Source organism: Bos taurus, chromosome 21 (genome assembly GCF_002263795.3).
Source record: "Bos taurus isolate L1 Dominette 01449 registration number 42190680 breed Hereford chromosome 21, ARS-UCD2.0, whole genome shotgun sequence".
NCBI classification, from domain to species: Eukaryota; Metazoa; Chordata; class Mammalia; order Artiodactyla; family Bovidae; genus Bos; species Bos taurus.
The window spans coordinates 32,205,033-32,227,024 of NC_037348.1; the positions used below are offsets into that span (position 1 = coordinate 32,205,033).

General features: G+C 43.0%; 1 long non-coding RNA gene across 1 annotated transcript; it reads left to right on the forward strand.

Annotated features, from left to right (window-relative positions):
- The first annotated feature begins 6,100 nt into the window (after nucleotides 1–6,100).
- LOC100847412 (uncharacterized) lies at nucleotides 6,101–20,252 on the forward strand. The gene is made up of 3 exons (XR_003031426.2): nucleotides 6,101–6,833; nucleotides 13,072–13,120; nucleotides 14,627–20,252. It is a non-coding gene; the product is annotated as an uncharacterized lncRNA (long non-coding RNA).
- The last annotated feature ends 1,740 nt before the right edge of the window (nucleotides 20,253–21,992 follow it).

The window sequence follows — 21,992 nt, forward strand, 5'->3', positions numbered from 1 at the left end:
TAGCAGAATTACATAAACATTGTTTTATATTGCAACGTTTCAAACTCTTCTCCCAATCTGGGATTGATCATATTAATTAGCAATTATTGAGAGCTTACCCTGTGCTAGGCTTTTTATGACCATCTGCTCAATTAATTTCCATCACAACCTTTAGGTGGAAGGTATTATAGAGAAGGAAATGGCAACCCACTCCAGTATTCGTGCCTGGAGAATCCCAGGGACAGAGGAGCCTGATGGGCTGCCATCTATGGGGTCGCACAGAGTTGGACACGGCTGAAGTAACTTAGCACGCATGCATGCATCACGGTTATCAGCCTCATTTTACTGGTGGGTAATTGAGGCTCAGAAAGATTAACAAATTTACCCAGAGCCACACAGAGAGTAGGTGGTGTAGGGCAGAAACCACATTCTCAGCCACACACAAAACTGTTTACTGTCTTACCTGCCATTACAACTCTGCACGCCCTCCTCAAAGATGGCCATTTGGTTGTCCTTAATTATCTCGTTCTCTACAGTCTCCCTAGATAATCACCTTCTCCAGGCACTCTCAGCAACACCTTTTCATCTCAAACTCCTATTGATTGGCACCAAGCAGCAGCAGCCAGTTATTCATTCATTAAACTTTTTGCAAGTACCACCTCTGTGCCTCACAGTTCTAGGTGGTGAGTATTTAACAGTGAGCAAGACAAATCCTTGCCCCCATGGAGCTCACTTTCTGGTAGAGGAGGTAGACCTTCAACAAATAGGCAGGTAGGTTTATGACATGATATTGAGTAGTGATAGAAAATAATTCAGAAAGCATTGACATATATGCTCTCAGTTCAGTTCAGTCACTCAGTCGTGTCCAACTGTTTGCAACACCGTGAACCCCAGCACTCAAGGCCTCCCTTCCATCACCAGCTCCCAGAATCCACCCAAACCCATGTTCATTGAGTCTGTGACGCCGCCAACCATCTCATCCTCTGTCGTCCCCTTCTTCTCCTGCCTTCAATCTTTCCCAGCATCAGGGGCTTTTCAAATAAGTCAGCTCTTCGCATCAGGTGGCCAAAGTATTGGAGTTTCAGCTTCAAAATCAGTCCTACCAATGAACACCCAGGACTGATCTCCTTTAGGATGGACTGGTTGGATCTCCTTGCAGTCCAAGGGGCTCTCAAGAGCCTTCTCCAACACCATAGTCCAAAAGCATCAGTTCTTCTGCACTCAGCTTTCTTTATAGTCCAACTCTCACATCCATACATGACTACTGGAAAAACCATAGCCTTGACTAGATGGACCTTTTCTGGCAAAGTAATGTCTCTGCTTTTTAATATGTTGTCTAGGTTGGTCATAACTTCCTTCTAAGGAGTAAGCGTCTTTTAATCTCATGGATGCAATCACCATATGCAGTGATTTTGGAGCCCAGAAAAATAAAGTCAGCCACTGTTTCCACTGTTTCCCAATCTATTTCCCATGAAGTGATGGGACTGGATGCCATGATCTTAGTTTTCTGAATGTTGAGCTTTAAGCCAACTTTTTCACTCTGCTCTTTCACTTTCATCAAGAGGCTCTTTAGTTCTTCTTCACTTTCTGCCATAAGGGTGGTGTCATCTGCATATCTGAGATTATTGATATTTCTCCCAGCAATCTTGATTCCAGCTTGTGCTTCCTCCAGCCCAGTGTTTCTCATGACGTACTCTGCATATAAGTTAAATAAGCAGGGTGACAATATACAGCCTTGACGTACTCCTTTTCCTATTTGGAACCAGTCTGTTGTTCCATGTCCAGTTCTAACTGTTGCTCCCTGATCTGCATATAGGTTTCTCAAGAGGCAGGTCACCGTGTGTAAAATAGCTAGCTAGTGGGAAGCAGCTGTTTAGCACAAGGAGCTCAGCTCTAGTGCTCTGTGATGACCTAGAGGGGTGTGATGTGGGTGGGTGTGAGGGAGGCTCAAGAGAGAGAGGATATATATAGCTGATTTATGTTTTTGTACGGTAGAAACCAACACAACACTGAAAAGCAACTATAGCCTAATTAAAAATAAAAAATAAAATAAATATTTTAAAAAGAAAAGAATTCAGAGGAAAGGCATAGAGAGTGATGAGAGAAATCCTCTGAGAGGACATGGAAGGAGACCCAGCTGAAGTTAGGCAGCAGGCTGTGTGAATATTTAGAGGAAGAACCAAAGATGAGAATAGTAAGTACAAGGGCCCTGAAGCAGAAATGGGATCAGTAGGAAAAAGAACATTAAAGAGCCTAGTGTGCAGGAGGTCAGTGGAAAGCAGAGAATGCAGTCAGCAAAGCCAGATCACCAAGGGCCTAGTAAGCCATATGTGATGGAAAGATACTGCAAGGCTTTGAGCAGGCTAGGAACACCATCTGACTTCAGTTTTAAAAGCACCATTCTTGCTACATCATATCCCAGTTAAAATGTAAGAAGTCAATCAATCAATCCTAACTCTTAGGAGTTATTCCCTTTGATAGTCTATCTCCTTGCTGGTCCCCATACTCTAAAATGTTTCTCTCTGCTTTACTGTGATGCTTTTCTTCCTTCCCCAAAACATCTTCTTTGCATTTCTTCAGCCTCAAACCTTCCCAGTTACCTGCTGCTGCTGCTGCTAAGTCGCTTCAGTCGTGTCCGACTCTGTGTGACCCCATAGAAGGCAGCCCACCAGGCTCCCCCGTCCCTGGGATTCTCCAGGCAAGAACACTGGAATGGGTCCCAGTTACCTGAGGAGGCCTTAATTCCCTGGCACCTGCACCTCCATCCTGTCCTTCCTTACTTTGATTCCTTGTGTGAGTCTCCCTACCTTGCCCCCGTATTTGGATCACCAGGACTACAAGACTTTCTTCTGGGCATTGGCCTCGGCACACTACATGTTTTTAATGTGGAGTCAGGGTTGCAAACCACTGTTCTAAATTTATAACCTGCTTCAGTCTCTCCAACCAAAAAAGAAAAACTGCATTTTTCTTTCTCTCTTCTCTCCATCAACGTTCCTGAAAGCTCATCTAGTTCTGAAAGATCAGCTCGCTGAGACTTCAGCGCGCATGTGAATCACCTGAGGAACTTGTTAATTGCAGGGTCTGTTTCAGAAGATGGGGCTGGGCCCAAGATTCTTCATGTCTAATGAGCCCCCAGGTGACACAGTCAGACCACTCTTTGTAGTTAAGGGCTGGCCTGCTGGTCTGTACTCTCTTGCTTCCAACTCACTTTTTTTTTACTCACTGCCTTGTGGTTTTACCCTATAGCGTCACTGAAATTGCCAGTGTTGCCAATGACCTGATCTGTTCCCTCTCTTCTAGGGCAGTGTCTGTAACAGGGAAGAGCACAGGCTTGGAGACAGCCTGGGTTCAAACTGTAGCCCTCCCATTTACTAGCTCGGTGACCTCTCTGTGTCTCGATACCCTCGTCTTTGGGAAGCGGGGGAGATCATGATGATAGTCCCTACCTTGTGAGAATTAATCGAGTTAAGACACACAGAGCTGTCAGAACAGTGCCTGGCACCCAAGGGTTTCATAAGCATTGGTGTCGTTCATCTCACAAGGCCTCTCACCAGTATTTGATTCCACTGACTTCTCTTTGTTTAAATATTTCTCCTCCTGTAGCTTCCAGGATACCCTCCTCTCTCTCTTTTTGGCTGTACCCCGTGGCATGTGGGACTTAGTTTCCTGACCAGGGGTCCAACCCGTGCCCCCTGCAATGAAAGTATGGAGTCTTAATCACTTGTGCATGTGTGCTAGGTCGCTTCAGTCATGTCTGACTCTTTGCAACCCTATGAGCTGTAGCCCATCAGGCTCCTCTGTCCATGGGATTCTCCAGGCAAGAATACTGGAGTGGGTTGCCATGTCCTCCTCCAGGGGATCTTCCCAACCCTGGGATTGAACCCACGTCTCTTATGTCTCCTGCGTTGGCAAGGGGGTTCTTTACCACTAGTGCCACCTGGGAAGCCCACTCTCACATTTACTGCAGCATTATTTACAATAGACAAGAAGTGGACACAACTTGAGTCCATCAGTGGACTTACCACTGGACCACTAGAGAATTCTCCACCCACTTCCCACTTAGTTCTCCACCTCTTCTCCAGCTGCTCTTCTTCCTGAGCCCTCTTGGATGATGGTGTTTCCCAGGACTTTGACTTAGGCTCTCGGACTTTTCTCACCTGCCCTGAGCCATCTGACCCAGTGCCTTGGGTTCAGTTACCACCCAAATGCATAGCTTTCCTGACTCTAGAGTTTCCTCCTAGATCTTTCAGTTTCCTATCCATGTACCCGACAGCCTGCTGCATGGCTCCAGGTATATTCTTTAATCCATTCAGCACATATCTACTAGTTTCCTGCTCTGTGCCTGACCCTATGTCAAGTGCTGGAGGTACAGTAGTGAAGTGGTTAGACCTGGGCAAAGACCTTAGGGAGCTCACTATCCATCCAGAAGGGAGGTTCAATGCTAATCATGCCATGATTGACTTATTGCACTTGGGATGCACGCATGCTCAGTCGCTTCAGTTGTGTCCGACTCTGTAAACCCATGGACTGTAGCCCGCCAGGCTAATCTGTCCATGGGACTTCCCAGGCAAGAATACTGAAGTGGGTTGCCATGCCTCCTCTAGGGGATCTTCTTGAACCCGAGATTGAATGTGCATCTCCTGTGTGCAATTTAAAGGTTCAGGGCACTATGAGAGTGTATGATGGGGACCTGACCTTGTGGTGGTGACATATATTGTCCGGACTCCTCGTGTCCCAAACTGAGCTCGCTGTTTCCCTGAACCTGCCCCTCTCTTCGATCAGTGAGCAGCACACCTATCACGGTACCCGGGCTAAGTCCTGGACCTCATGACTCCTACTGTCCCTTACTGACCACTTCCACCCAGTGGGAGAATCCTTCCTTCTGGAAAACCAGCCTTCTGGATAACTCCTGGCATTCTAAATTCTGACTGCCCTATGCTCAAGCAGGCTGATTTTATCCCCTGGTAAAGTAGAAAAAGAGCAAATGAGGGGCTGAGGTTCATCCCCAGAAATGCAGACCCACTGTGTGTCCCGCTGCACCTGACCGTGGCCCATCTATTTGGGGGGCGAGGGGAGGCTGGGGCATGCATGTCTTCTCTTACTGACTCTCAGCTGATAACTTTCCCCAGTAAACCCTGTTTCTTAAGCTATATCATATGAAGTAAAATGAAGTCTGATTTCACATTGTGTGACACAAAGTGGCTATGTTTTACCAAAAAAGGAAACGATAAATTTATTTTTTGCACTGTAAAATCTGTATCTGCTTATAGTGATTAGTGTCTTTATTAAACCAGCTCTACAGCCCCATTTGGAACACAGGAGAAAAAAATGTAGATACAGATATATAGGTCTCCCAGGTGGCGCTAGTGGTAAAGAACCTGCCTGCCAATGCAGGAGATACGAGAGACTCGGGTTCAGTCCTTGGGTTGGAAAGATCCCCTGGAGGAGAACTTGGCAACCCACTCCAGTATTCTTGCCTGGAGAATCCTATGCATAGAGAAGCCTGGTGGGCTACAGTCCACAGGGTCGCAAAGAGTCGGATACAACTGAGCGACTGAACAATAATATCTGCTTGTAGCAAACATTTGTGTGTTTTTTTTAAGTTTTCCCACATTTGAACCCCTTACCTGTTTGGAAGGATCCCCATTCAAGAATCTTGACTGATAGAATGACCATTAAAAAAATTTAGAAAATGTCATAGAGTAGAAGGAAGACAAAAACTCATTGCTCTACATCCAGAACAAAATAAATTATGAGTAATTTCTTCCAGTCTTTTACTACATATATATGTTGACATAATTGCAATTATTTAACTATATAAAAATTTATATACTCTAAGCTAATTTTAAAATTGTTATTTCAAAATTGATATATATTCAATGCAGAAAATTTGAGAATACAAAAAAAATCCCACGAAAAACCCCAAAAGTTACAATTCTGAGATAACCACTGTTAATAATTTGGTATATTTCCTTAAAATTTTTTCTCTACATTTTTACATTTTACATAGCTGAAAATACACTGAGGATTCCAACTGTTTCATGCATAGATAACTGAGACAATTTAACATTTCCTAGATAAAAGATTATATGAAGAGAAGCAAGGGGATAGATGTGAATAATACTTGCCATTCACATGATGTATTACTCAATACCAATTAGAGAGCCTTAATGGATTCAGAGATTTAAAGATGCAGAAAATCATTATGCAAGTTTCTTGGCAGTGAACACGCACATTATGCTGCCCTTCACAACTCTGCTTCTACTGACAAAAATACAGAAGCCTTTTTGTTCAGCTGGTTTCCTGGCACAGTGCTCCAAGCTCTTAAAAAGTTTGTCCATTATAGGCAAGTGCAGAAACACAATAGGAATCATTATTGTTTTCAGTGTCATCAAACATGGCAAAGATACCACACGAATTGTGGGATGAATTATGGAGGCTGAGAAACACTTTTCCAGGAACTGAGAGAGGAGTGGAACAGAAGAGAAACAGCTGACAAGCTGATTCAGGGAAGTGACAGGAAACTTGGGTCCTGGGCCCAGACTGCTCAGACTGACTCTTGGTTCTCACCCCTCGGTCATTATGTGGCCTTGGAGAAGTTACTTTAAACTCCCTGGGCCTGTTTCCTCATCTGTAAAATGACGAGTGATATTTGCTGATATTTTCATTCAGATTTTTGCAGTCTCTTCAAAAGAGGGTGAGGTGAGTGTTAAGAATAACACCTATTTCATAGAGCACTATTTAACTGGCAAGAATTGAATACATAAGTAAGTAAAGTGCTCAGCTCTACTACTGAGCAGCAGAGTCCACATACGACACAGAACTCGATGGGATCACGGCATCTGAGAAGCCTTGTAAGTTCTTTATATCACAAGTTTCCTTTTCCTAAATTATCTCATTTTTATTAAAATTTTTACTGTATGAAAACATGCATTCAGAAAAATGCACAAAGCCCAGCTTGATTTTAACAGAATGAACACACTTGTGAAATCACCACCCAGGTCAAGAAATAGAGGGTGACCAGCATCAGAAATCTTCTCTCATAGCCCTTCTTGGTCAGTATCTCCTATTATCATGACTTTTAACACCATAGATTAGTTTTGTCTGTTTTTTAACTTTTTATAAATGAAGTCATATGATATGTACTCTTCTGAGTTTAGCTTCCTTCACTCCATGCTATATTTATAGGATTCATCCATGTTGCTGCAAGTAGCAGTAATTTATTCATTCTCAGCATTGAATACATTCAGTTGTATGATTATGTCAAGATGAAACAATGCATTCTTTTGGTAAAGAACATTTGGGTTGTCTCCAGTTTTTAGGTTATTGAGACTGATATTTCTGTGAATATTCTTGAATCTTCCAATCCATGAATATGGTATTTCCCTCCCTTCCTTTATTTAGGTCTTCATTCATTTCTCTCAGTAATGTGTGTAGTCTTATACACTTTTCATTAGATTTGTTCCTAGATATTTGTTGCCTTTTGGATGTCCTTGTGAATTGTCTTATTTTTGAATTTCATAAATTGTAGCTGGTTAGTAGAAGTACTGGTAACTGGTACTGGTTAGTAGAAGTATTGGTAGTTGCATAAAGACAATGTTTCCAGCAACATTGCTAAATTTAATGAATAAATTAATTGATTGTTTCCCTATTTCATTCATTTTTGGTCTTGGTATTTCCGTCCTTCTACTTCGCTTGAGCTCAGTTTTCTATTCTTTCTCTAGCTTCTTAGTCTATGAGGGAAAGGGATCCTCTTCTGTTCCCGTTGTCTGGTCTCCCATTCTGATCAGTGGAGTTTGTGAAAAAGTGTCCTGGGTCATCACCGGGTCTCCCCGTCCATCCTTGTTCCCACCTCAGTGCTTTACCTTGAGACTCTTCACCTTCAGGAGGCTAAGTGCCAGCCTCAGGCTGCCCTACCTTCTCTCCTTTTGTTATTTTGGGGTTGCAACTTCATTTAGTTGCAAAAAGGTAGGTGCAAGAAGGACAGGAATTTAAGAACAGTGTGCTGGATATCTAAAAAAGAAAAAAACCCATCCCATTTACAGCCCAGGGGCAGCTGCCCAATTTTCCAGTTGTTAGATAGCTTGGATCTCTGGACTGCAGGAGAATTAAGTGTATTTCTGTCTTTATTTATGCGAATGGATTGCTTTGTTTCCTAGTTGAAGCACAGGCAAGCAATTGTTTTGCCTTTCAGATGCTAGTAATTGATTGTCTGTCAGTTTTGATTTTCAAAATTGTTTGGCATTTTTGTGCTTTTTCTGGTGAGAAGTGCAGAAGGCTGTAATGGGGGCTGCTCTCTAGACACCATTTAGAACAAGACATCTCCCAGAATGACCTTTCTAAAATGCAACTCTGACCATGCCTTACCTTCACTTACAGGATTTTAATAATTCTCATTGTCTACTGAATAGAGACCGAAGTCCCAGCTTGGCTGAATGACTCTTTGTAACAAAGCCCCTGGCTGAGGCTCAGGATACACTGAGCCACTTAACAGTTTTCAAAAACGGCCTTGTCCTCACTCTCCTCCCGGCCTTTGAATATGTTACACATGTGGACTGGAATGCCCATTCTCATCCAGCTTTACCTTGAAGGACTGTTTACCCTTCAAAATTCAGCTCAGGCAACCCCTCCAAAAAATCTTTCTGATCTACCCCCTCAGGCTGGGGTAAATCCTCTTCCCTGAATGCTGACAACTCCCTCTCCCCCCATGCATTCTTCCATCAAACCGTTACTGAACACAGGTCTGGCTACTTGCTGCTTGTAAGCCAATGAAGAGGCCAGGTTGGTGGAAAGGAAAGCTTGCTTTATTTTGGAGGTTGGCAGCCTTGGGGTGGAGGGGGCCAACAGCTGTACAGGTGCTGATTCCCTCTGCCCATCTACCACCGGAGAATCAGGGAGCAAGAGCTTTTACAGAGAGAGGGAGGGGGCTACATGCAGAAACAGCGCAGTCAGCTCTGACAGTCATTTTGAAATTGGTCACTGCTGGTCTGACCTGTGTCATCTTGATTGTTTTAAGTACAGTTAATCTTCAGTTCCAGGGTTGGTTTGTTTCCATTTCCTTGAGACCAATTCTTGGGCTTGTGACAGCTTATGTCATGGCTACAGTCAGTCATCACGTTAATTTTTCCACCTGGTGGGGGTTTCAGTATCCATAAGACAGTTTACAGGACATGGCTCAGAATATTGTCTATAGCCCTTGAGAAGGAATTAAAGGTCCTTGACGATTAATGACTACATTATTATTATTTTGTCTCCTTTAACGGTTTTCCTTTGTTTCTGCATTTTCTTGCTTCTCTGATTAAACTTATTCTTTGGCTAAAGTTTTTTCACAGACAAAAGGCAGATAGAGGAGATAGGGGCAAGGACAATAGGGTCCTTTGTTGTCGTTTAAGTCCGGGCCAACTCATTGCAACCTCATGGACTACAGTCCGCCAGGCTCCTCTGTCCATGAGACCTCCCAGGCAAGAATACTGGTGTGGGTTGCCATTTCCCTCTCCAGGGGATCTTCCCAACCCAGGGACTGAACCTGTCCCCTGCCCTGGCAGGCGGATTCTTTACCACTGAGCCACCAGGGAAGCCTCAGGAGTGTCCTGTTCCATTTCAAAACCACTTGCCACACTGGGTCCTGATAGACTGTGCTATAAGCCCCTGTTTCTTATGTGTCTCTTTATCCCATGACCTAGGGAGGACCTTAGTAAGTCTGTAGTTGAACAGTGTGGCTCTTTCTGGGCTAGGAGCTCCTATCATATGCGATTCTGGTGATATTAAGGCCGCCACACATATGAAGATGCTGGCGCACTGAAAAGTCAACGACAGCCCCATTTACTCTCATAAGACCTACTGACCCTGCTAGCTGTGCCCTGGTGTGTGCATGCAGACAAAAATAGACAAGTATTGCCTCCCATGCCTCACACTGCAGGAAAATTGCTCTTTTCCATCATTTGGGCCCAGCTTTGTCAACACCCCCAGTGTGTTGCACAGAGGGTAGAAAAAGAGTAAAGAACCAGCGTGAAAGCTGTTCATTTCTAATACGAGTGGAGACAGCGCTGCTCCAATCAGTGGAAGGAGCCTGGTCTTGCGGTCCAATATCTTAGAGTGAAGTCCTGGCTCTGCATCTACTATGTCAGCTTAAGAACAGTGGATTTTTGAGGCAGTGAAACTACTCTGTATGAGACAGTAATGGTGGATACATGCCATTATATACTTGCCCAAATCTACAAAGTGTACAGCACACAGAGTGAACCCTGATGTAAACTATGGATTTGACTGTAAACAAAACAATTGTATCACTTTACCATATGCAATGATTGCCAGGATGATTAAGCGAAAAAAGCAATACAGAACAATATATACAGTATGCTACCTTGGCCCAAGGAAGAGAATTGGGGAGTAAGAAGCATATATTCACATTTGCTTATATCTGCATAAAGAAAGCTGTAAAAGATATACTAGAAATTACAAAGGTGGTTACCTCTGAGGCTAAGGAGCTGGGTGTATAGGGACAGGGGAGGAAGCACGACCTTAGAATGTATGCCTTTTTGTTTTCATTTGTGAACCATGTGAAGGAAGGTATTACCCATTAAACTTGCTTAAAAACTAATTCTATAATGTCTGAAATGCATGGTGCAAAAACCCACTTACCAGACTCAGAGGTGAAAGTGTGCTGATGTATCCTACAGAAAAATAACCTGGACTCAGTAGTCCTAGCAATCATGTGATAGGGAAACTTATGGGACAGGGGGTTGTCTCTTACGCTTTTGCCTTTCTGTCAGGGAGCTTTGCACTTGCTTCTGTCTGGGTTCTTCTCCATCACTTAGACTCCCAACCTATTCAAGCGTCGGCACCAGAGCTGGACTCACTCTAGCTTTGCTCAAACTGGATGGGGGGGTTACTCAGCACAAACATGGCTGCCTGAGCCTCTTCTCCCTGTTCAGTAGGGGCTGTGGTTAGAGACAAGTTTCAAAGAAGAGGGATTTGGGCAGGACTGCAGTGATAGGCTCGCTGGGTATGGCTGTTGCCTGATGACTCAGAGGTTAAAGAGCCAGCCTGCAATGGGCCGTCCTAGACACTGAGGGGCAGACGATGGCTCTACAGCGCCTGGAGAAAAGAGGCAGAGAGACAAAATGTACAGCTTAGGAGCTTCTGCCCACTTCCTGTGTGACCTGGGCAAGTCCCTTCTCTCTGGGCTTCAGCTTCTCATTTACAGGACAAGGGGACTGGGCTAGATGATGCTCTGAGGTCCCTTTGGTCTCAAAAGGGGAAACAAGAAAAGGGTGGTGAAAAGAGCCTTGAAGCAGGAGTGGGGAGACCTGGTTTCCAGCGCCTCTCCTCCCACAGCCTTGCACTTGGGTCTTTATCAGGCCACGTGATGTCCATGAACCTCTACTGAAAAATGAGGATAACGCTGCAGACTGCTGTGAGTTAAATAAACTCCTGAGCAGGAAAGTGCCCTGCCAACTGTCCTGTCAGTGTGGGTATGAGGAGTGACGACAAAGGCTACCACCTCTATAAACAGAGGTGTGACCCCGTCCTCGGCCTTCTGTCAGGATGACTATGGGGGCAAAGGAGACAGTTCAGGAACTGGTGCAGCGCCTGAGCTCTGGACTGGGACACAAGAGCTGGGCTCTGTTACCTGCCAGCTGTGTGATGGTGGCCAAGGGTCCTTCCTCTCTGGGCGTCCATTTTTCATCTGTGGACCGGGACCAATGGTGTCTGCCTGAGACGCGGCAGTGAGCAAAGATGAAAGCGTGAGCCTGAGGGGCATTGTGTGGACTGTGGTGTGCTTTTTTTGGTGAGAGGAATGATTAATGGGACTGTTCCCTGGTCCCTCAGCTCCTGAAGGAAGCTATTCTGTGATGTTAATTAAGCTCATTTACACAGGCTTCCTCCAAAGCCCTGGGAGGCAGCCCAGCAATGCATTTACATGGTCATAAATGTTTCTGTAAAACTTATAAAAGTAAAATGTTTCAGTTAAGACCACTATCTCTTCCACCGTAAGGTCTCTGTCATACTTCCACTCATGTTGGATGATGTTGTATGGCCATGGGCATCTTTGGGATCTGGTTAAGGGCAAGCTGAGTCTGAGACACAATTTATTTGACTTAGTGGATATATTTATGTAGTTTATAGGCACTTCTGTGTATAGGCACTTCTGTATATTGCTAGTCATTCTGGCAATAATTCTTCTAACCACCAATGCCCACCACGGGGATTCACTCGTTATCAGGACAGGAAGATGCAGCCCAGAGGCCATACTGAAACATGGATGTGTCTACACCCAGCCCTGGAAGGTTGTGGAGGAGGAACAAAGTGTGAAGGGTACAGAGCCAGAAACTAGTTTGGGGAAAATTCTTCCGCCACCAGAGGATAGATTCATTTCTCATGGATGCCCATCAAAATGGAACTCCCTCCTGTTGAAGAATATACTCGGCAATGCCGCATATACAATTCTAAATGTACTATACATTTTGTTTCTCTTTAATGGGATGCAAAATAAAACGTATCAGAAGTCAATTGTCTGTAGGACTTGAGCACTGTAGCAGTCCTACAAACAAGGGGTGCTTCTGTGTGTGAAGTTGCATGTTTTACTCATCCCAATATATGGAATCACATTTTGGGCTGACTGATGCATCGTGTAACTAATGCATCGTGTCCTGATGAGGCCTGGAAGTTCCAGATGAAATGGCACACAAAATTGCTACCAATACAACAAGACAGCCTAGAGAAACGAGGATTGCAATGACAAAACTCCTACACACGCTCATCAGTAAGTACAGCGTGTGTAGCATAAGAGAAATTTCAGTACACAACTGTGTAGCTCAAAGTGATGTAGTAGCAATTTGCGAATGCATCGGAATTGCTTTGGGTAACGAGCCATCAGTTTAGAGTTCTTAAGATGGGTCCTTACCCTGAAAGCTTACAGCTCGTGTATAAAAGAAGCGGGATAGAAGTTTCCCCCAATTTGAAAACAATCCTAAAAATTTACAACTTTACCAACAAGATGTGAAACTGAAAGAAACTTCCCTAAACTATTAATAAAACTAGCTACCACACCAGGGGAGATACTGAGTTATCTTTCTGTTCTCCTTACAGGAAATGCCATACACTATATACTATTGCCATATGAAGAGGCCATCAAAAGGTATGTAGCCAAAGTCAAGGAACACAAGGTATTAAAAGATGTGCTAGGCACATTAAAATTATAGAATATTAAAAATATTATGCTCTCTGGGGGGATTTTGTGATATTTGTGGTAGATCAACTTTTCTTGTCCATGGGTTGTTTTCATTTCTTTTCTCATTCTAAGTAACTATTCGTGTTTGTCCCTGATTTTGTACTTATAATTTGTATTAGATTTCCTTTTAGAAGGCCTCCAATTGTAAGCTTTGTTGTTGTTCAGTCGCTCAGTCTTGTCCCACTCTTTGGGACCACATGGATTGCAGCATGCCAGGCTTCCCTGTCTTCCACTATCTCCCAGAGTTTGTTCAAGTTCATGTTCAATGAGTTGGTGATGCTATCCAACCATCTCAACTTCTTCTGTGCTCTTTTCCTTGTGCCTTCAATCTTTCCCAGCATCAGGGTCTTTTACATTGAGTCAGCTCTTCACATCAGGTGGCCAAAATATTGGAGTTTCAGCTTCAGCATCAGTCCTTCCAGTGAATATTCAGGGTTGATTTCCTTTAGGATTGACTGGTTTGATCTCCTTGCAGTCCAAGGGATTCTCAAGAGTCTTCTCCAGCATCACAGTTGGAAAGCATCAATTCTTCTGCGCTCAGCCTTCTTTATGGTTCAACTTCCACATCTGTCCCCGACTACTGGAAAAACAATAGCTTTCACTAGACAAAGCTTTGTCGGCAAAGTGGTGTATCTGCTTTTTAATACTCTGCCTAGGTCTATCATGGCTTTTCTTCCAATGAGCAAGTGTCTTTTAATTTCATGGTTGCAGTCACCGTCCACAGTGACTTTAGAAGCTAAGAAAGCAAAATCTGCCACTGTTTCCACATTTCCCCCATCTATTTGCCATGAAGTGATGGGACCGGATGCCAGGATCTTAATTTTTTGAATGTTGAGTTTTAAGCCAGCTTTTTCACTCTCCTCTTTCACCTTCATCAAAAGGCTCTTTGTTCCTCTTCACTTTCTTCCATGAGAGTGGTATCATCTGCATATCTGAGGCTGTATAAGCTTAGGGCCTTGGATATGCTGTGGCCTGGGGGGCTGCACGGGACTCTCATTCCCCCCTCCCAGCTCTCTCCAGCCACTTTGGACCTCATAGGCCCCACCAGAGTGCACTGCAGCTGGTGCTGCTCTCCATCTGAGCCATCCCCAGCCCCTGCTCCAGGCAGCAGCAGCAGCAGGCACCTCTCAGGAGGAACAGGCCAGGCCCAGGGAGCTCCCACCCTCCCACACACTCCTGTGTTTGGCTTCCTAATACAGGTCTCACTTCTCCTCAGCACCTTCAGGACAAAACGGTCTGATATGCAAAGCCTTCTGGGTCTGGTTTTATTTTACATCAAAAATTTTTAAAGATCACATTTCCTTCCAGAATGAAGCTGATAAATACAAAAGCAATTTTGTATCTGGTCACCACAGTAAATTATTTCCTGTCGTTTTTTTCTTTTCTTTATTTATTCTTCTGCTTATTCTCTAGGAATTTCTGGGAAGACAAGCACGTCATCTGCAAATAGCCATGTGGTCTATTCCTCGTCAATATTTATATTTCTGTACCAGTCAGAGGCGTTGATTGCAAACAACAAAAACCAACTCTTCTTTAACACTGGAAAACTCTTGGAAGAGCCACACTCCGGGAAGCCAACAAAACCAACCAAGTCCTACTAGAATTCAGACTTCTTCCCATGCTGAAGTGCAAAAAAAAAAAAAAAATCCAGTCTGGCAAACTGAAAATATCTTCACTCTCTTATCAGTTACTCTAAACAACTCCAAGTTCTGGGCAAAGTCCATTTCTTCTCTAATTCTGTCCCAATTCTCTCTCAATACTCTTCAAACAATATATACAAGCATGGACTAAAGGGAAATACAAGAGAAATTCATTAAAGTATATAAATGTATAGATGGCAGAGCAGGGAAGGAAATATGGGTAGAGAATACGGGGCTCTGTGCCTTGACTCGGGTGTATAACCTCCTTCCTCTACCATCTATTGCATGATGACTTTGCCTTTGGCCAACACCTCATCTGGCGGGGATTCTAGGCCATGTGTCAGAGTGGCCTATGCCATCATTCCTGAGGGGTCTGGGCCCTAGTGGTCTTGCCTAACATCTTTGTTGTAATCTTGCTTCCATACTGGAAGTTACTCATGGCAGTACTAGCAGGCAGAGCAGAGGGTTCCTGAGAGTCAACCTCATTTCTTCATGTACTATTGTAATGACCTCCCCATTACCCTTTAGTACCCGTTAGTACCGTCAGTCAGTGCTGTCCAGTAGAACTTTCTGCAATGATGGACATGTTCCACATCTTCTCTGGGTAAAATGGTAGCCAATAAGCATATGTTATAGCCAGGTGGCTCAGTAGTAAAGAATCTGCCTTCCAATTCAGGAGACACATGAGATGTGGGTTCAGTCCCTGGGTCGGAAAGATCCCCTGGAAGAGGGCACAGTAGCCCACTCCAGCATTCTTGCCTGGAGAATCCCATGGACCGAGGAGCCTGGATGGCTCCTGTCCCTGGGGCTACAAAGAGTCTGACACGACTGAGCAACACACACATAGCCATGTATGGATACTGACCACTTGAAATGTGGCTAGTGTGACTGAAGAAACTGAATTACTAATTTAGTTTAAATTAAATTTGAATATAATAGCCACAGGTGGCTAGTGGCTACAGTATTGGACAGCACACTTGTAAATCAATCATTCCAGCTAACACACGATCTCCCTTGGGCCTGTTCATCTACTGGCCTGAGAGCCCCTCATGGCTGGTTGGCAGTATTCACTTCCTATTCAGGGGAACCATTGTGTGTCTCCAGATAGAAGCTGTCCTCCCTTGCATATCAAAACCTCTAAACCAGCAGGTGTAGAGATGTGGAAACAAAAAGCAAATTTTTTGAAAGGAGATTATTTGGTGGAGTGGTGACACGTGCCAAGCCCACATTCATGCTTTGGTTCCAGGGTTGCTGTAAACCGATCACTGTAAGTTGGTTGCTGGTTGAGCTCGTACGCCGCATCCTAGAGGACAGTATCCCAACTCACAGAGTGTTGTCTACCAGGGTGTCGTGACTGATCCTTTAAATGTTTGCTCTAGTCTTCTCTCGGGCCAGCTCTCCTGTGTATGATAAGAGCTGTGAATCCCATGACCATCGGCCCACGGCTTCATTCTTTGGCTGTACAGTGAGTTTGGGGCAGAAGCAGTATTGTATGGGTTGTTCTGACGTATTTATGAAGTCCACGGATGTCAGTCCTGATGGAAGCATGAAGAAAATACCTATTCAACTCCAATATCCATATTTATTCCAACGAGGACAAATCACTGTCCCCCATGATGGAAGGAGTCCAATATAAGCAACTCGCTGTCATAGAGCTGACTGTTCCTCTCCACTGTAGTATGATATCAGACTTGCAGACTTGGTCTCTACTGCTGAAAGTTAGGCCCTTGTCGGCAGCAGCGGCTGCGTCAGCTTTGAACGGCTGTTAGACCACCTACTCGACCAGGTGGTCTCTGTTCCTGCCTCCAAAGCCACTTTATTCCTGAGCAGGCCCAGGACTAGCTGGGGAAAGAAGTTGATAGACGTCAGCTCACCCACTGGGTGGGTGATCATGTCCACCTGGTTATCGAGAACTTCCTCCACACGGAGGGCATTTTGGAGAGCATCTATGTGAGACACAGTAGGCTCTGCCTCTGGGTCAATTCTGACAGCTCTATCCACATTATCTTTCCCAGACCACATGGTCACTGATTTCCACTCTTGTTCTTTCCAAGCCCTTGATCATTTGGCCAGACCATTAACTACTGCTCATGAACCAATGTAGATCTGTACCTCAGGCCATCTTGCCTTCAAGGAAAGTGACCAATAAGATACAATGTTTTAAATTTTGCCCTTGATAAGATTTCTCTTCCCGGTCTTCTCCTGGGGCCACCTCTGAATGGGACAGCAGGACCACAGGAGTCCACTTTCAGTGGACAAGCTGTGCGTAAACTCTTCTCTGTTCTCTTCCTTGCCTGTCAATTGGCTGTAGGAAATACTCCATGAAATTACAGATATAAGGAGTGATGGAGGGCAGGACCACAGTATATGAGACGTCCCCACAGCTGGGTTTGGGTGACAGGCCACGCATATGCTCAAGTGAACACACAGTAGTGCCTCCAATTGTAACACTCCTTCTGGGCAGTTTGTGCCCAAGCCTTCTCATTCTTTGTGCATCTAAAGTCCTGTAATTATAATTCCATTGTTTTTTTTGTGGATCAGATTTTGGTATGCCAGCTTTGCCAAAGAGTCTCTTTCCATCTTTATGTTCTACATATTAAGTAAAAATAGCAGTCCTCGAAATTTTGTCAGCCTCTACTTTTTTTTTGATTATGCAATTTTGATTTAATGTTAAAAATTCAATCAATATAACTCACTATATTTATGAAACAAACAAGAAAAATTATACAATCATCTCAAGAGATGTAGAAAGATGATTCAGTAACATTCAGCATCCGTGGCAGGCAGGCCTTGAATCCAGCCCCAGCAGGGCCTTCCTACTGCCTCTGAGGGCTACTTTGTGAATTATTTATTTATTTATTTTTATTGGAGGATAATTGCTTTATAATATTGTGCTGGTTTCTGCCATACATCAACACGAATCAGCCACAGGTATACATATGTCCCCTCCCTCCTGAACCTCCCTCCTGTCTCCTTCCCCATCACACCCTTCTAGGTTGTCACAGAGCACTGGGCTGAGCTCTCGGTGTCACACAGCAAATTTCCACTTTTGGTCTGTTTTACGTACAGTAATGTATATGTTTCCATTCTCTCAGTTCGTCCCACCATCTCCTTCCCCCCAAGTGTGTCTGTTCTCTATGTCTGCGTCTCTATTGCTGCCCTACAAATAGGGTCATCAGCACCACTGTCAGAGTCTGCCTTGAAATCACTGAGGTATTTACGTGTTTTGGTGATTAGATCCTGACCAATCTTTTCACTTTCTTCTATAGTTACTGGACCACTCAAGTATTCCACCGCTTATTGAGTCAACTTAGGTAATTTACGTATTTCTAGTTATGTTTCCATTTTATCCATAATAGCTTTCTAAATTACCGGTTTTCAAAAAAATTTTGACATTGTATTATACATGTCATTTGCGTAAAATCTGTACAGTCTTCTCTGTATCATTCCCTTTGCCATTTCTAAGGATACTTTTTCATGATTTGTCTCTCTTCTTCTTTGTCAACCTAGCAGTCTGATCAGATCTTAATTTTATCAATTCTGTTTGACTTTTCTGTCATTAATTTTTTACACTTTCTTTATTCCTCTCTCTTACTTTCCTGAGAGTATTTTATTATACCTTTCCAGCTTCTCGAATTGAATATTCAGGATATTCTAAAAAGCCATCCTGACATTTATCTGCTTGCCTGTAAGCTCCACAGAGAAACCTTCCCTCTTTTGGTCACCGCCCTACCCTCAGTACCTAGAGCTGTGCTGGCCTATAGCAGGCACTCGGAATATCTTTGTGGAGGGAATATTGACTTTACACAGAACAGTTTAAGACTATGACACTGCTCTGAGGAAATCTTCAGTCAGAGTATTTAGGTTTTGGTGTGAAATATTGTTAGCCCTTTCAGGCGTCTTGTCATCAGATTTAAAACCTTTTTCAGTTTAACTTGAGCTAGTTAGAGGAATCACCGACTCAATGGACATGAGTTTGAGTAAACTCTGGGAGTTGGTGATGGACAAGGCCTGGTGTGCTGCAATCCATGTGGTCACAAAGAGTCGAACATGACTAAGAGACTGAACTGAACTGAGAACTGAGTTAGAGGAATATTTGAAAATTTCCAAGTGGTTAGACTTGAGGTGAAGACCTTATTTTTTTGGTGTTAACTTCTAGATTTATTACGTTATGAGCAAGGAATGTGGCTCATCTGATTTCTCCTTTTTGGTTTCTGAGATTTTTGTGGCCTGTGTGTTATGTGGTGAATTTTTGTTGTTGCTCTATAAGGATCTGAAAGTAAAACAGATAGTTTACCTTTGGGCTACACATGAAGCTTGTTACATCTGATATTCAAACCTTCTTAAATTTGATATTCAAACCTTCTCTTTACTCAATTTGATTTCAGGTTATGATAAACCCTTCCACTATGCCTATGGTTTGGTTGAAATTCTTTTTTATTTCATATCTTTCTGGCAGGCTATACTTTTTATTTGAAAAAAATTTATATTATTTATCTTGCTTAATGTGTCTTGTCTTGAATTCTACTTTGTCTGATATGAACATATCTACATTGCTTTGTCAGCTTTTGCCTGGATTATCTTTGCCAGACCTTTCATGCTAATCTTTGTTATTTTGTTATAAGTGAGTATTTTGTAACTGACTGGTCTATAACTGGATTTGTGTGTATGACTGTGTATAAGAATATGTGTGTGTGTGTGCCCAATAAAGAAATTTAAGTGTAAGTCACAGGTGTACTGTAACAATAAAATGTTTGGTCTTCCTGCCATTCAATTTCATGTTTTCTGTTAATTATTCTTTCTCAATACCTTCTGTTTTCCCTTTTCTGAATTTTTTTGGGTTGACAAAGCATTGACTGTTACTTGTTTTTCCTCTTGTGTTTTTAACTTCCATGTCATGTCCATATTATTATTAGTTGTTGTTCAGTGCTAAGTTGTGTCCGACTCTTTGCAACCCCATGAACTGCAGCACGCCAGGCTTCCCTGTCCTTCACTATCTCCTGGAGTTTTCTCAAACTCATGTCCATTGAGTTGGTGATGCCATCCAGCCATCTCATCCTCTGTCCTCCCTTCTCCTGCCCTCAATCTTTCCCAGCATCAGGGTCTTTTCTGGTGAGTCCGCTCTTCGCATCAGGTGGCCAAAGGATTGGAGCTTCAGCATCAGTCCTTCCAATGAATATTCAGGGTTGATTTCCTTTAGGATGGACTGGTTTCATCTCCTTGCTGTCTAAGGCTTCTCCAGCACCACAGTTCGAAAGCATCAGTTCTTTGGCACTCAGCCATATTATTAGTACTTATCTTTAAATTACTAGCAAATGTATTTCAATCATGTATCATTTCAATCATGTATACATTTCAATCAATGTATCATTTCCTATTTACATTAAGAATTGAATAGAATATGGTTTATCCACTGAATAAGACATGTCTTTTATAAGAGATGGATACTCAGCTTAAATTGGCTTAAGAAAGATTTTCATAACTGAGGAGCCCAGGTGTCCAGACTAAGTTTAGATGCCAGCTTCTCAGAGAGCTGTCTAGAATACTAACTGCTGGCATCTGGCAGGCTGGTGGAAAGTTGAACTTTGACTGTTGAGATAAGGGTAGCTTTCAGTGGACATTCAGCTTGTTATCAGGCAACCTGAGCTTCCATAGTCATTTGCTGGATAATTCCCCACTCCTCCTTCATGTGCCTATTATTCTCTATTCCCTGGAATAATTTAATGAGCATTGAGAATGTCTGTTCCTTCAGCTTTGTAGAACTCCCCCCTGAAATCTTTTTTAGGGATTAGCTCTTTAACAACTTTCTCTATTTCTTTTAGTAGATTTATCTATTTAGACTTTTTCTCTCTTCGGGGGTCAGTTTTAATAAATAATGTATTCCTAGAAAATCAATATTTCAACTAGATATTTCAAAGTTATTTGTATAGAGTTATGCAGAGAAACATCTTATAATTTTGAAATTCCCTCAGTTTCAAAGGTTATTCCCACTTATCTTTCTTGTCTTGGATGTGTGTGCTTTCTCATGCATAATCGTCTCTCACTGTCTGACTGACAGATGGAATCAATGCTCAGAGCAACCCGGGAGCTCACTTGTTGAAGATGCCAGTGCTTCTTTCATCCTGGGTCTTGGGAAAACTGTGGGCAGCAAAATCCCCATCTCACTCTACCCCTTCCAGTTGGACTTCACATGAGCAAAAACTAAACTGTTGTGCTAAGCGCCTGGTATTTTTGGAATTTACCCCTTACAGCACTTTAGCTAATATACAGATTTTCTTCTATTATTTTTATAATTTCATTATTACAATTAAGATCCATTTGGAATTTTAGGAGAGGAAGTAACATGGAAAGCTATCCTTTTTTTTTTTTTTTAAAGATACATGGTGAGTTATACCAAAACCCTTTATTAAATGGTATTTTCCCCTCTGATTTAAAATACCATCTTTACCTTAAACTAAATTCTCCTATCACTTCTGTCCTTTTTTTGAAGTCTTAATTTTTCTTTAATTAGTCTGCTGAAAAGCCAGGACCAACTGCTGTTGGTCTTGATTGTTCTTTATCAAGTTTTTCCTGAGATGTACTGTGCTTTTTCAAATATAAATTCAAATCTTTCCTTACTTAAGGAATGTTTTCCCCTTTCTTGAGCTCTTTGCTCTCTCTCGCCACATCCCTTTTTGCATTTTCAGCATTCTCCTTTTGGATGCTTCTAAAGTGACCTTCAGAGCTACTATCTATTAAAAACAATTGTAGTTGAAGATTTGTGTTTATGAACTGTTTATTTCATCAATGTATTGGAGTCTAGGGTTTCCCTTGTGGCTCAGCTGGTAAAGAATCTGCCTGGAATGCAGGAGACCTGGGTTCAACCCCTGGGTTGGGAAGATCCCCTGGAGAAGGGAACGGCTACCCACTCTAGTATTCTGGCCTGGAGAATTCCATGGACTGTATAATCCATGGGGTCACAAAGAGTCGGACACAACTGAGCGACTTTGACTTCACTTCAAAGTGACCTTCATTTTGCAATCATGTTAATAATTTCTGAATTCTCTTTCTCCTGCGTAATAGCCTGCTCCAGTTTTATCTATGTGAAATCCTTCGAATCTCAAAAAATGTGGTTCAGAAGTTTTCCCAAATTGTTATTT